The sequence below is a fragment of the Dipodomys merriami genome, unplaced genomic scaffold (assembly GCF_024711535.1).
Source record: "Dipodomys merriami isolate MVZ:Mamm:240054 unplaced genomic scaffold, mDipMer1.0.p SCAF_2, whole genome shotgun sequence".
NCBI lineage: Eukaryota > Metazoa > Chordata > Mammalia > Rodentia > Heteromyidae > Dipodomys > Dipodomys merriami.
Genome location: NW_027203381.1, coordinates 121,584,499 through 121,597,863, shown reverse-complemented (window position 1 = coordinate 121,597,863; position 13,365 = coordinate 121,584,499). Strand labels below are relative to the sequence as shown.

The window sequence follows — 13,365 nt, the reverse complement described above, 5'->3', positions numbered from 1 at the left end:
TCACCCCCCCAGCTCCCACCCTCACCCCCCCAGCTCCCACCCTCACCCCCCCAGCTCCCACCCTCACCCCCCCAGCTCCCACCCTCACCCCCCCAGCTCCCACCCTCACCCCCCCAGCTCCCACCCTCACCCCCCCAGCTCCCACCCTCACCCCCCAGCTCCCACCCTCACCACACCCAGCTCCCACCCTCACCCCCCCAGCTCCCACCCTCACCCCCCCAGCTCCCACCCTCACCACACCCAGCTCCCACCCTCACCCCCCCAGCTCCCACCCTCACCCCCCCAGCTCCCACCCTCACCACACCCAGCTCCCACCCTCACCCCCCCAGCTCCCACCCTCACCCCCCCAGCTCCCACCCTCACCCCCCCCAGCTCCCACCCTCACCCCCCCAGCTCCCACCCTCACCCCCCCAGCTCCCACCCTCACCCCCCCAGCTCCCACCCTCACCCCCCCAGCTCCCACCCTCACCCCCCCAGCTCCCACCCTCACCCCCCCAGCTCCCACCCTCACCCCCCCAGCTCCCACCCTCACCCCCCCAGCTCCCACCCTCACCCCCCCAGCTCCCACCCTCACCCCCCCAGCTCCCACCCTCACCCCCCCAGCTCCCACCCTCACCCCCCCAGCTCCCACCCTCACCCCCCCAGCTCCCACCCTCACCCCCCCAGCTCCCACCCTCACCCCCCCAGCTCCCACCCTCACCCCCCCAGCTCCCACCCTCACCCCCCCAGCTCCCACCCTCACCACACCCAGCTCCCACCCTCACCCCCCCCAGCTCCCACCCTCACCCCCCCAGCTCCCACCCTCACCCCCCCAGCTCCCACCCTCACCCCCCCAGCTCCCACCCTCACCCCCCCAGCTCCCACCCTCACCCCCCCAGCTCCCACCCTCACCCCCCCAGCTCCCACCCTCACCCCCCCAGCTCCCACCCTCACCCCCCAGCTCCCACCCTCACCACACCCAGCTCCCACCCTCACCACACCCAGCTCCCACCCTCACCCCCCCAGCTCCCACCCTCACCCCCCCAGCTCCCACCCTCACCACACCCAGCTCCCACCCTCACCCCCCCAGCTCCCACCCTCACCCCCCCAGCTCCCACCCTCACCCCCCCAGCTCCCACCCTCACCACACCCAGCTCCCACCCTCACCCCCCAGCTCCCACCCTCACCCCCCCAGCTCCCACCCTCACCCCCCCCAGCTCCCACCCTCACCCCCCCAGCTCCCACCCTCACCCCCCCAGCTCCCACCCTCACCCCCCCAGCTCCCACCCTCACCACACCCAGCTCCCACCCTCACCCCCCCCAGCTCCCACCCTCACCCCCCCAGCTCCCACCCTCACCCCCCCAGCTCCCACCCTCACCCCCCCAGCTCCCACCCTCACCCCCCCAGCTCCCACCCTCACCCCCCCAGCTCCCACCCTCACCCCCCCAGCTCCCACCCTCACCCCCCCAGCTCCCACCCTCACCCCCCCAGCTCCCACCCTCACCCCCCCAGCTCCCACCCTCACCCCCCCAGCTCCCACCCTCACCCCCCCAGCTCCCACCCTCACCCCCCCAGCTCCCACCCTCACCCCCCCAGCTCCCACCCTCACCCCCCCAGCTCCCACCCTCACCCCCCCAGCTCCCACCCTCACCCCCCCAGCTCCCACCCTCACCCCCCCAGCTCCCACCCTCACCACACCCAGCTCCCACCCTCACCCCCCCCAGCTCCCACCCTCACCCCCCCAGCTCCCACCCTCACCCCCCCAGCTCCCACCCTCACCCCCCCAGCTCCCACCCTCACCACACCCAGCTCCCACCCTCACCACACCCAGCTCCCACCCTCACCACACCCAGCTCCCACCCTCACCACACCCAGCTCCCACCCTCACCACACCCAGCTCCCACCCTCACCACACCCAGCTCCCACCCTCACCCCCCCAGCTCCCACCCTCACCACACCCAGCTCCCACCCTCACCCCCCCCAGCTCCCACCCTCACCACACCCAGCTCCCACCCTCACCCCCCCAGCTCCCACCCTCACCCCCCCAGCTCCCACCCTCACCCCCCCAGCTCCCACTCTCACCCCCCCAGCTCCCACCCTCACCCCCCCAGCTCCCACCCTCACCCCCCCAGCTCCCACCCTCACCCCCCCAGCTCCCACCCTCACCCCCCCAGCTCCCACCCTCACCCCCCCAGCTCCCACCCTCACCCCCCCAGCTCCCACCCTCACCCCCCAGCTCCCACCCTCACCACACCCAGCTCCCACCCTCACCCCCCCAGCTCCCACCCTCACCCCCCCAGCTCCCACCCTCACCACACCCAGCTCCCACCCTCACCCCCCCAGCTCCCACCCTCACCCCCCCAGCTCCCACCCTCACCACACCCAGCTCCCACCCTCACCCCCCCAGCTCCCACCCTCACCCCCCCAGCTCCCACCCTCACCCCCCCCAGCTCCCACCCTCACCCCCCCAGCTCCCACCCTCACCCCCCCAGCTCCCACCCTCACCCCCCCAGCTCCCACCCTCACCCCCCCAGCTCCCACCCTCACCCCCCCAGCTCCCACCCTCACCCCCCCAGCTCCCACCCTCACCCCCCCAGCTCCCACCCTCACCCCCCCAGCTCCCACCCTCACCCCCCCAGCTCCCACCCTCACCCCCCCAGCTCCCACCCTCACCCCCCCAGCTCCCACCCTCACCCCCCCAGCTCCCACCCTCACCCCCCCAGCTCCCACCCTCACCCCCCCAGCTCCCACCCTCACCCCCCCAGCTCCCACCCTCACCCCCCCAGCTCCCACCCTCACCACACCCAGCTCCCACCCTCACCCCCCCCAGCTCCCACCCTCACCCCCCCAGCTCCCACCCTCACCCCCCCAGCTCCCACCCTCACCCCCCCAGCTCCCACCCTCACCCCCCCAGCTCCCACCCTCACCCCCCCAGCTCCCACCCTCACCCCCCCAGCTCCCACCCTCACCCCCCCAGCTCCCACCCTCACCCCCCAGCTCCCACCCTCACCACACCCAGCTCCCACCCTCACCACACCCAGCTCCCACCCTCACCCCCCCAGCTCCCACCCTCACCCCCCCAGCTCCCACCCTCACCACACCCAGCTCCCACCCTCACCCCCCCAGCTCCCACCCTCACCCCCCCAGCTCCCACCCTCACCCCCCCAGCTCCCACCCTCACCACACCCAGCTCCCACCCTCACCCCCCAGCTCCCACCCTCACCCCCCCAGCTCCCACCCTCACCCCCCCCAGCTCCCACCCTCACCCCCCCAGCTCCCACCCTCACCCCCCCAGCTCCCACCCTCACCCCCCCAGCTCCCACCCTCACCACACCCAGCTCCCACCCTCACCCCCCCCAGCTCCCACCCTCACCCCCCCAGCTCCCACCCTCACCCCCCCAGCTCCCACCCTCACCCCCCCAGCTCCCACCCTCACCCCCCCAGCTCCCACCCTCACCCCCCCAGCTCCCACCCTCACCCCCCCAGCTCCCACCCTCACCCCCCCAGCTCCCACCCTCACCCCCCCAGCTCCCACCCTCACCCCCCCAGCTCCCACCCTCACCCCCCCAGCTCCCACCCTCACCCCCCCAGCTCCCACCCTCACCCCCCCAGCTCCCACCCTCACCCCCCCAGCTCCCACCCTCACCCCCCCAGCTCCCACCCTCACCACACCCAGCTCCCACCCTCACCCCCCCCAGCTCCCACCCTCACCCCCCCAGCTCCCACCCTCACCCCCCCAGCTCCCACCCTCACCCCCCCAGCTCCCACCCTCACCCCCCCAGCTCCCACCCTCACCCCCCCAGCTCCCACCCTCACCCCCCCAGCTCCCACCCTCACCACCCCCAGCTCCCACCCTCACCCCCCCCAGCTCCCACCCTCACCCCCCCAGCTCCCACCCTCACCCCCCCAGCTCCCACCCTCACCCCCCCAGCTCCCACCCTCACCCCCCCAGCTCCCACCCTCACCCCCCCAGCTCCCACCCTCACCCCCCCAGCTCCCACCCTCACCCCCCCAGCTCCCACCCTCACCCCCCCCAGCTCCCACCCTCACCCCCCCAGCTCCCACCCTCACCCCCCCAGCTCCCACCCTCACCCCCCCAGCTCCCACCCTCACCCCCCCAGCTCCCACCCTCACCCCCCCAGCTCCCACCCTCACCACACCCAGCTCCCACCCTCACCCCCCCCAGCTCCCACCCTCACCCCCCCAGCTCCCACCCTCACCCCCCCAGCTCCCACCCTCACCCCCCCCAGCTCCCACCCTCACCCCCCCAGCTCCCACCCTCACCCCCCCAGCTCCCACCCTCACCACACCCAGCTCCCACCCTCACCACACCCAGCTCCCACCCTCACCCCCCCAGCTCCCACCCTCACCCCCCCCAGCTCCCACCCTCACCACACCCAGCTCCCACCCTCACCACACCCAGCTCCCACCCTCACCACACCCAGCTCCCACCCTCACCACACCCAGCTCCCACCCTCACCCCCCCAGCTCCCACCCTCACCACACCCAGCTCCCACCCTCACCACACCCAGCTCCCACCCTCACCACACCCAGCTCCCACCCTCACCACACCCAGCTCCCACCCTCACCCCCCCAGCTCCCACCCTCACCCCCCCAGCTCCCACCCTCACCCCCCCCCAGCTCCCACCCTCACCACACCCAGCTCCCACCCTCACCACACCCAGCTCCCACCCTCACCCCCCCAGCTCCCACCCTCACCACACCCAGCTCCCACCCTCACCACACCCAGCTCCCACCCTCACCACACCCAGCTCCCACCCTCACCACACCCAGCTCCCACCCTCACCACACCCAGCTCCCACCCTCACCACACCCAGCTCCCACCCTCACCCCCCCAGCTCCCACCCTCACCACACCCAGCTCCCACCCTCACCACACCCAGCTCCCACCCTCACCCCCCCAGCTCCCACCCTCACCCCCCCCAGCTCCCACCCTCACCACACCCAGCTCCCACCCTCACCACACCCAGCTCCCACCCTCACCACACCCAGCTCCCACCCTCACCACACCCAGCTCCCACCCTCACCACACCCAGCTCCCACCCTCACCACACCCAGCTCCCACCCTCACCACACCCAGCTCCCACCCTCACCACCTACATGAAGCACAAAGCACATACTCAGAAGGCAGACAACACCCCCCAGCTCCCACCCTCACCACACCCAGCTCCCACCCTCACCACACCCAGCTCCCACCCTCACCCCCCCCCAGCTCCCACCCTCACCACACCCAGCTCCCACCCTCACCACACCCAGCTCCCACCCTCACCACACCCAGCTCCCACCCTCACCACACCCAGCTCCCACCCTCACCACACCCAGCTCCCACCCTCACCACACCCAGCTCCCACCCTCACCACCTACATGAAGCACAAAGCACATACTCAGAAGGCAGACAACACCCCCCCCAGCTCCCACCCTCACCACACCCAGCTCCCACCCTCACCACCTACATGAAGCACAAAGCACATACTCAGAAGGCAGACAACATCCCACCCAGCTCCCACCCTCACCACCTACACAAAAGTAAGAGAAAGTTACTCACGCACTCAGCACTTGCTTTGAACCTGTAGGATATGGCCAGAACAAAAGCCTACCTTCCAGAGGCTTCTATTCCTGCTGGGCAGCCAGGCAGGGAGGAAAGGTATAGGAATATGGCAAAAATAAACACTGGGAGGGGCCTGGGAAGGTGGCTCAGTGGTAGAGTGCTCCCCTAGCATGCATGAAGCCCTAGGTTTGATTCCTTAGTACCACATAGAAAAAGCTGGAAATGGCGCTGTGGCTCTAGCCTTGAGCAAAAGAAACTCAGCGATAGTGCCCAGGCCCTGAGTTTAAGTCCCAGGTCGGGCTGGGCGCTGGTGGCTCACGCCTGTAATCCTAGCTACTCAGGAGGCTGAGATCTGAGGATCACGGTTCAAAGCCAGCCTGGGCAGGAGAGACCGTGAGAATCCTATCTCCAATAAACCACCAGAAAACCGGAAGTGGCGCGGTAGCTCAAGTGGTAGAGCACTCGCCTTGAGCTGAAGAGCTGAGGGACAGTGACCAGGCCCAGAGTTCAAGCCCCACGACCGACCAAAAAAAAAAAAAAAAAAAAAAGTCCCAGGTCGGGCAAAAAAATAAAAAGAAAGAAAGAAATAACCACTGGGATAGCAGGATACCTGATGGGCCAAGAACACTGAAGGAACCCAAAGTGAAAGAAGACGGAGAAGACCTGGAGATCTGGCAGGCTGCACAGGTGAGCCTGGAGAAAGGTTCTCATCAGTGAACAGGATGGTGGTAGTTTCCCAAGATCATGAGATTGACCAAGTAAGATTAACTTTGCTGAAGCACACCTGACACACAGCACGACCTTAGTCATGGTTTGCTAAAGCATACTCAGATTTCGCAGAAAGTCACTGTGAGCATCATTTTCCTGATCTGAAAAACAGACACAAGAAGACCTAGAAGATCACTGCTGACCCAAGAACAAGGACCCCCAGGAAGTACTGGTTTACCTAACTGAAGCTTGAACTTCAGACAAGCTTGTATGTATATATGTATGTGTGTATGTAGTATGTATGTATGTATGTGGCTGCCTGATTTACTTACATCAGTCCAAAAGGCACAGACTCTCTCCTCTCCCTGTCCCTGTTCTTATTCCTGGCAGGCTGTCAGCAGAGCCTGTGCCTGAGAGGGAGAAAGGTCTGAGTCCAGACAAGGGGACTAAGCTTTGCATGCTACTAGCAAAGTCACCCAATCAGCTGGACCACTAGAACATAGACACTTCAAAACTGCAGACTCTAGAAAGTCCAACAGCTACAAACAATACAAATCAAAACGCCTCTGTTATACATCAGCAGCCAGCCTAATAGGCAGCTCTGTGGACCACCTGCATTGTCCAAGAAGCACCAGCATAAGCGTCTGCAGGCTGGACTCCATCTGCCTTCCTCTGGGGCAGGAGATGGAGTGCATCCTAAACACAAAGCTGGTGTTTCCCTCTGGAACTTCAAGATGCCAGATCCTCTGAACAGGACTGAGTTTGGAGGTAAGGGTACTAACTCCTTACATTAATAGGGGCCTTTTTGGTGTCAAGAGAAATTTCTTAAATGAAGAAAACTTTCATTCTCACTCAGGTCTTTCTGTAAAGAGGTCTTGGGAGTATTTGTCTGGTAAGAAGTACAAGTCATGCTCCCAACTTTTCTGGGCTGAGGACAAACCCCTATTTTACTTTTACTGTCCTCCTTTTAAAGGGCAATATGCCATTGAAATACTTTGGGTGAACCCAGGTTCCTAACATAGAGGTTACCCGGCCCAGAGGCTGAATGTTCCTGCAAGGATAGAATGCTCCGCCAGCCCTGCAGAGACCTGTTCTCTGACAATCATCCCCGTCTACTGGTGAACACACTACCACTACCATCACTAGCACCACTCAAGCCCAGTCCCCACCAGCTCCTATCCTGTCAGTCTTAACAAAATCCTCCTAAGCAGTTACCCAACTTACAGCCTCCAACTCGTTCTCCTCTTCCAACCACTCCAGAAACCAGTCAAGGTCACTGATGACCTGCATCTTGTCAAATCCAGGGGGAGACAGACTCTCCAGCCCGAGAATGAGAAGGAGCGGATCCTTCTGTGTCCCGGATTCTGTCCCTGGTCCCTCCTGCTTCCCTGTCTACAAAATGTCCCTTTTCAATGGTGTTGCTTGATGCCCCCTCCCTGGGGATTCCTTACTGAAGTCCCTGCCGGTCCCATTATCTGTATTGATACACACTGCCAGCCTGTGGTCTGATGTGGTCTACATGCAAGAAACTCTCCAAATTACATATTGGTCAACTTCTTCCGGAACCTGACCTTGAATTTCCATTTCTACACAAATCTCCCAGATGACTAATGATAAAAATAATAAGCAAAGCAAATCTTTTTCAATACTGTTAGTCAGGAACTATTTTAGGCATTGTACCTGAGCTCCGTTTATCCACTCGACAGCCCTGTGAGACACACTCTGCTATTATTCTCCAGGAACTACAGGTGAACACCTGACATCAGGCACTGCACAATCACACATCCAGTGAGGCAGTGTTGGGTCAGAGAGTCCGCTGGCACACCCCATGCCAGTCAGAGTATGGTGTAACCACCGTGTAAGGGCCTGCCACCTCCCAAGCAGCCTTGGGCTTCACTGTCCAAAGCCCAAGTTTCATTCCCCATTCAAACAAGTGTCTTTCCCAGACTTCCCACCCACCAACACCCACAGGATACAGTCACAAGTTCAAGGTCAAAAGAATGAGATTCTAAACAAAATAATTACTTTGTTTTCTTTCACTTATATTTTTGTGTTAAGGAAAGCAGGAAAGCAATGTAATTGTAAAATTCTATGCTCAAAGTTTCATCTCTTTCTGGGCTGAGAAGTTGGCTCAGTGGTAGAGCGCTTGCCTTGCATGCATGAGGCCCTGGGTTCGATTCCTCAGCACCACATAAGCAGGAAAAAAAGGCCAGCAGTGGCACTGTGGCTCAAGTGGTAGAGCACTAGCCTTGAACTGAAGAGCTGGGGGACAGCGCTCAGGCCCAGAGTTCAGGCCCGACCACCGGACCCAAAAAAAAAAAAAAAAGCCTGTGTCATTCTCTAATTGGCAACATTGTTAATAATATTTTTAAAAATAAGAAAGGGAATTTGGCTCAAGAGGTAGAGCAATGCTAGCCACAAGCAAACCAGAGGGCAGGAGACCCTGAGTTCAAGCCCCAGAACCAGGGAGAGAGGGAAGGAAAGAGGAGAGAAGGGGCCTTTAAGGAGAAAGGGAGGAAAGGGGGGGGCGCTTTGGACAACTACTTCACTCCTGCTTAGGTATCCCCACTGCAACAAGGAATAACAGTACCATGCCCACCTTTGGGATTGTCATGGCAATTACATGAATTAATATACACAATGCATTAGGAAACACTGACATAGGTCCTAATAAATCAATAGAGTGAAAGACTCTTAAAAGATAAACCAAATCATGACCTTCCCTTGTTCAAAACTCTCTAAAAGAGAGGGAGAAAGTGGAGCAGGCAGGCAGGCCAGCCTTCTAAGGCCTCCCATCACTCTGGGATTAAAATCTAAATCCCTCTACAGCTCATTTCCTGACCCTCCCAGGCCCTCCTAGATAGCACCAGCTCACATCAAGGCCTAAAAGGCTGTGCTAGGCCACAGTAGGGCTCAAACCCCAGCACTTCCTCTGCATGTACTCTGCTTCCTTTGCACTTAGAGGCTGGAACTCCTGTACCACTTTCCTGTCCCTAGGTAACAGGAAGCAAATAGAGCCATTCTCCTCAGGCTCAACACATCTCCAGGACCTAGGACAGCATCCAGAGCACAGTACTCAGGAGGCAAATACCTGAGAAATGCACATGCAAATGAAATGAAACCAGGTTTGAAAATCACTACACCAACAGCTTCCCTTCCACAGCTCTCCAGAACAAATAACAAGGAATCTCCCAGTTATCTTTACCCTTTTCTGCCCCATCTTAACTTAAAATCCACCACAAGGCAAACCAGCATTGTTAGCATGCTCCTAGAGCACTGTTAGAAGCACAAAAGTGAGGAAGAGCAGGAAGCAGTATTAATCAAACTGTGATAATAATTCATCATTAGCAATCTCAGTTGTCAAGTTATAGAGAAAACCCTGCAGAAAGAAGGTAATATGAAGACGTCTCTGTCAGCTATTGTTACAACTTCAAACAGTGGTAACTCAGGACAAACAAGTCTAGTGGACAAGGAAAAAATTTTAATGAATTCAGTATAGAGTTTATAAGGAAATCCTTGCTGTTTGCGTTTCCTACTTGACATATTAGGAACATAATAAAGTTTTAAGCACTCAACCCATGGGCTTGGAAACTCACATTTTAGAAAAGTAACACAGAAAATTATCAAGTTTTCTAATAAAGCTGGATCTTTCCAAGCTTTTTTGTTGTATACTAAGCTTGCTAACCTTTCCCAGGGTTTTGAACAAGTAAATGTATAACTTCACTAATTAATCTCCAAAGGTGCTTTCTAGCTACCATCCATTTGCTTTTTAAATTATATTAACTTTTGTTATCTAGTGGATGTGTCAATTGATAAGTGGAATGCACGAATGCATCTTTTACCTCCTACCAATGTTCTTTGATTCTATCTGGTTACAGAGCTAATCATAGCATTAAAGGGAACAAAACCCAGGTCTTAGGTAAAACTTACAGATAAGTAATTCTGATAATTAAGTGTTATGATCAGGTTTTCCTTGTGCTCATTTGTAAGAAAGAGTTATTGCTGTCTTACTGACAAGGGGCTATTTCCAAGCATGCTGAAACTCATCTGCAACTGGCTTGTGACCACTGCAGGGATAATGCATAATCCACTAGTGGCTGCAGTTGGAGGACTGGGCTGAGGGAAAGACTAGAAGAAGGTTCAATGTCTCTTTGCAGCTTCTGAATGCACTATATGCATGCCTTCTAAATCTATGAGCAAAACTATTCTAATTTTTATTTAAACTTCTCAATGTTATGGAAGAGATAGTTCTATCTCCAGCACCGACATAAATAAATAAAGCAAACCATGCACAACACTTTTGAACTCTGTCCATCTGATTCTGCCCAGGAGGGCTGAGCACATGACCAGGGGGAGACAGGTATTCGTCAGATAAATTAAGTAGGCTCTGGTCATTCGCTGGACCAAGATAGGCTTAAAGGATTTCCTTATTCCGAAAAATCTAAAAGAAGTCCAAATACTTTATGACACGTGAACTGGCGGAGTGAATTTGCCTGTGAGCCAAGATGCGCTTTGTGGATGATGTTATTTCTTGGTAGCTAATCCTCCTGCCTGGCCTCCCAGCCATGTCGGCATGAGCACATGGCAGGAGACACGTGTCATCAGTTTCTCAGGGACCCATTCTCCTTTACCACTGCTCTGGCAAAAAGGCCTCCTTTTCCCCTTCCAGCTGGAGCTTCAAGTTTGACGTCAATGTAGCTGAATGTGCCCCGTCTCTGGAACCCATGACCTCTACCGGGCAGGGACAAGGCATTCCTCTCGGAGCTGCGAGGTCCTCCTGTGCGTCCCGGGCGGCAGGCAGGCCCGCAGCACGGGCGCAGCCATCCACCCCACGTCCTCAGGGCGCGGCCGGGTCCTCCCCTGAGGATCTGCCCACTGAAGAACCGCCCTGAGGGGCGCCAGTTCTCCCGTCCAGGACAGGCAGAGCCGGCCAAACATCTGCCTTCTCTTCCTTTTCCCTTCACCCCTCAGCAAAGCAGCTTCGGACCCAGAGGAGGGGCAGTGATCACAGACAGACAGACAACCGGGCCTCAGGAACCTGGGAACTGCGCGTCAGAAGAGGGCTTTGGAAGATTCGGTGTCCTTTCAAATGAATACGACGGGGCGCACGTAAGAGGGAACGGGAGAAAGACCCACAGACACATGGAGACAACCGCCGCTCAATCGCCCCGACTACGGCACTAGGAGGGAGGCGGCCAGTCTGCCCGCACACGGCTGTCCTCGCTCTTCCTCACACGTCAGGACGGGACGCACTGGTGGCCTCAGAAAGAAGATAAGAAGATGCTTTCCTGGGAAGTGACGGCCCCGAGGAGGTTTTCCTGCCTGCTGCCAGGGCGAGGCTGCCAAACGCGCCCGGGCCTCACCGCCCCAAGGCTCCAGAGGGCGGCGGGGCCGCACCTTCCCGGCGGGAGACCCGGAGACCGCGGCGCCCTCCGGGGACGTGGGCCAACGGGCGCAGCCTCCTCCGGAGGGCGGCCTCTGTCCACGGACGCACGGGCTCTCCCCGGGGCGCAGCCTCCTCCGGGGGGCGCGGGTCCCCGTCCCCGGGGCGCAGCCTCCTCCGGGGGGCGCGGGTCCCCGTCCCCGGGGCGCAGCCTCCTCCGGGGGGCGCGGGTCCCCGTCCCCGGGGCGCAGCCTCCTCCCGGGCGCGGGTCCCCTCTGCGGGGCGCAGCCTCCTCCCGGGCGCGGGTCCCCGTCCCCGGGGCGCAGCCTCCTCCTCCCGGGCGCGGGTCCCCGTCCCCGGGGCGCAGCCTCCTCCCGGGCGCGGGTCCCCTCTGCGGGGCGCAGCCTCCTCCTCCCGGGCGCGGGTCCCCGTCCCCGGGGCGCAGCCGCATCCCGGCGGCACGGCCTCGTCCCTCGTCCCGGGCGCAGCCCTCCGCGGCGGGGCACCGGCGCCCTCCCCGCGCGTGGCCTGGGGCCGGCCGCGCTCCCCGCCGCGCGGCGCAGCCCTCGCCGTCCGGGCGCCGCGTCCACCCGCGGAGCCGCACCGCGCGCCCGAGGACGCGGCCCGCCGGGGCGGCGCGGTCCCGGCCGCCCGTCCTCTGCGCGGGATGCGGGGTGCGGGATGCGGGGTGCGGGGTGCAGCCCGCGCCCCGGCGCCGCCCGAGCCCCGCCGCCCCGCGGCCACCCCGCCCGGCGGCCCGGGGCCGGGGTCCGCGCCCGGGCGGCGCTCGGCGGCCTCAGCCACCTGCCCCGCGCTTACATAAACGCCGCCGCCCGCGCCCCCGCCGCCTCACCTCGGCGCGCGCCACGCCCGCGGCGCCCCGCGTCCAGCCCCGGGCGCTGCGGCTGGCTCCGCCGGCCCCGCCGCCCCGGCCAGGCGCCCCTCGCCGCCTCCGCCGCCGCCGCCTCAGCCGCCGCCTCAGCCGCCTCAGCCGCTTCAGCCCCGGCGACTCTGCCTCAGCCTCAGCCTCTGCCTCAGCCTCGCGCCCGTGGCTCCGCCCCCTCCGCTGGCCCCGCCCCGCGCCGCGGGCGCGCGCTCGCTGCAGGGGCGGGGCCGCGCCGAACGCAGACGTGCGCGCGCCCGCGCCTCCCCGCGGCCGAGCTGCCTCGCGCGGAGCCCCCCAGGTCCGGGGCCGGGGCCGGGGGCGGGGCCGCGGGCGGGGCCGGGCCGGGGGCGGGGCATGGGGCGGGGCGGGGCCGGGGGCGGGGCCGCGGGCGGGGCGGGGCCGGGGGCGGGGCCGCGGGCGGGGCGGGGCCGGGCCGGGCCGGACCGGGGGCGCCGAGCACCGGGTGGCCCGAGCGTGATTCCCGCCGGTCCGCTTTTCCCAGGACCGGGATTAAAGGCGGACGTTCCGTGGGGCGCGGGGCGCCCTCCACCTGGGCCCGCCTCCCCTTCGCGGAGAACGTGGCCGGTGCCCTGGCCCTGGCCCCGCGCCGAGGGCACGCGGGGAACCGGCGGGGGGCAGGCGGGCGAGCCCGGCCGGCCGCGCGTGCCGTTCCGCGCAGTGCACCCGAAGGACCGGTGGCCGGGGTTGGTTTGGTGGGGTGCCCCCCTCCCCCTTCCCGTGTTCCTCCTCCCCTCCCTCTCCCTCCCCTCTCCTCCCCCTCCTTCCTCTCCTCTCCTCTCTCCCCTCCTCCCCCTCCTCCTTCTAAAGGCATTTAGCCCC

At 62.8% G+C, this 13,365-nt stretch overlaps 1 protein-coding gene across 6 annotated transcripts in view; it reads right to left on the bottom strand.

The window, feature by feature from the left end:
• The window catches only part of Adarb1 (adenosine deaminase RNA specific B1), a 130,936-nt gene extending 118,269 nt beyond the window's left edge, over positions 1 to 12,667 (bottom strand). For 2 of the 6 annotated variants that reach the window (XM_070030822.1, XM_070030828.1), the window contains exon 1: positions 12,493 to 12,667. The gene's annotated coding sequence lies outside the window, so the exon portion shown is untranslated. The other 4 variants (XM_070030830.1, XM_070030825.1, XM_070030823.1 and 1 more) reach the window with 4 other exon arrangements.
• Positions 12,668 to 13,365: the final 698 nt, after the last annotated feature.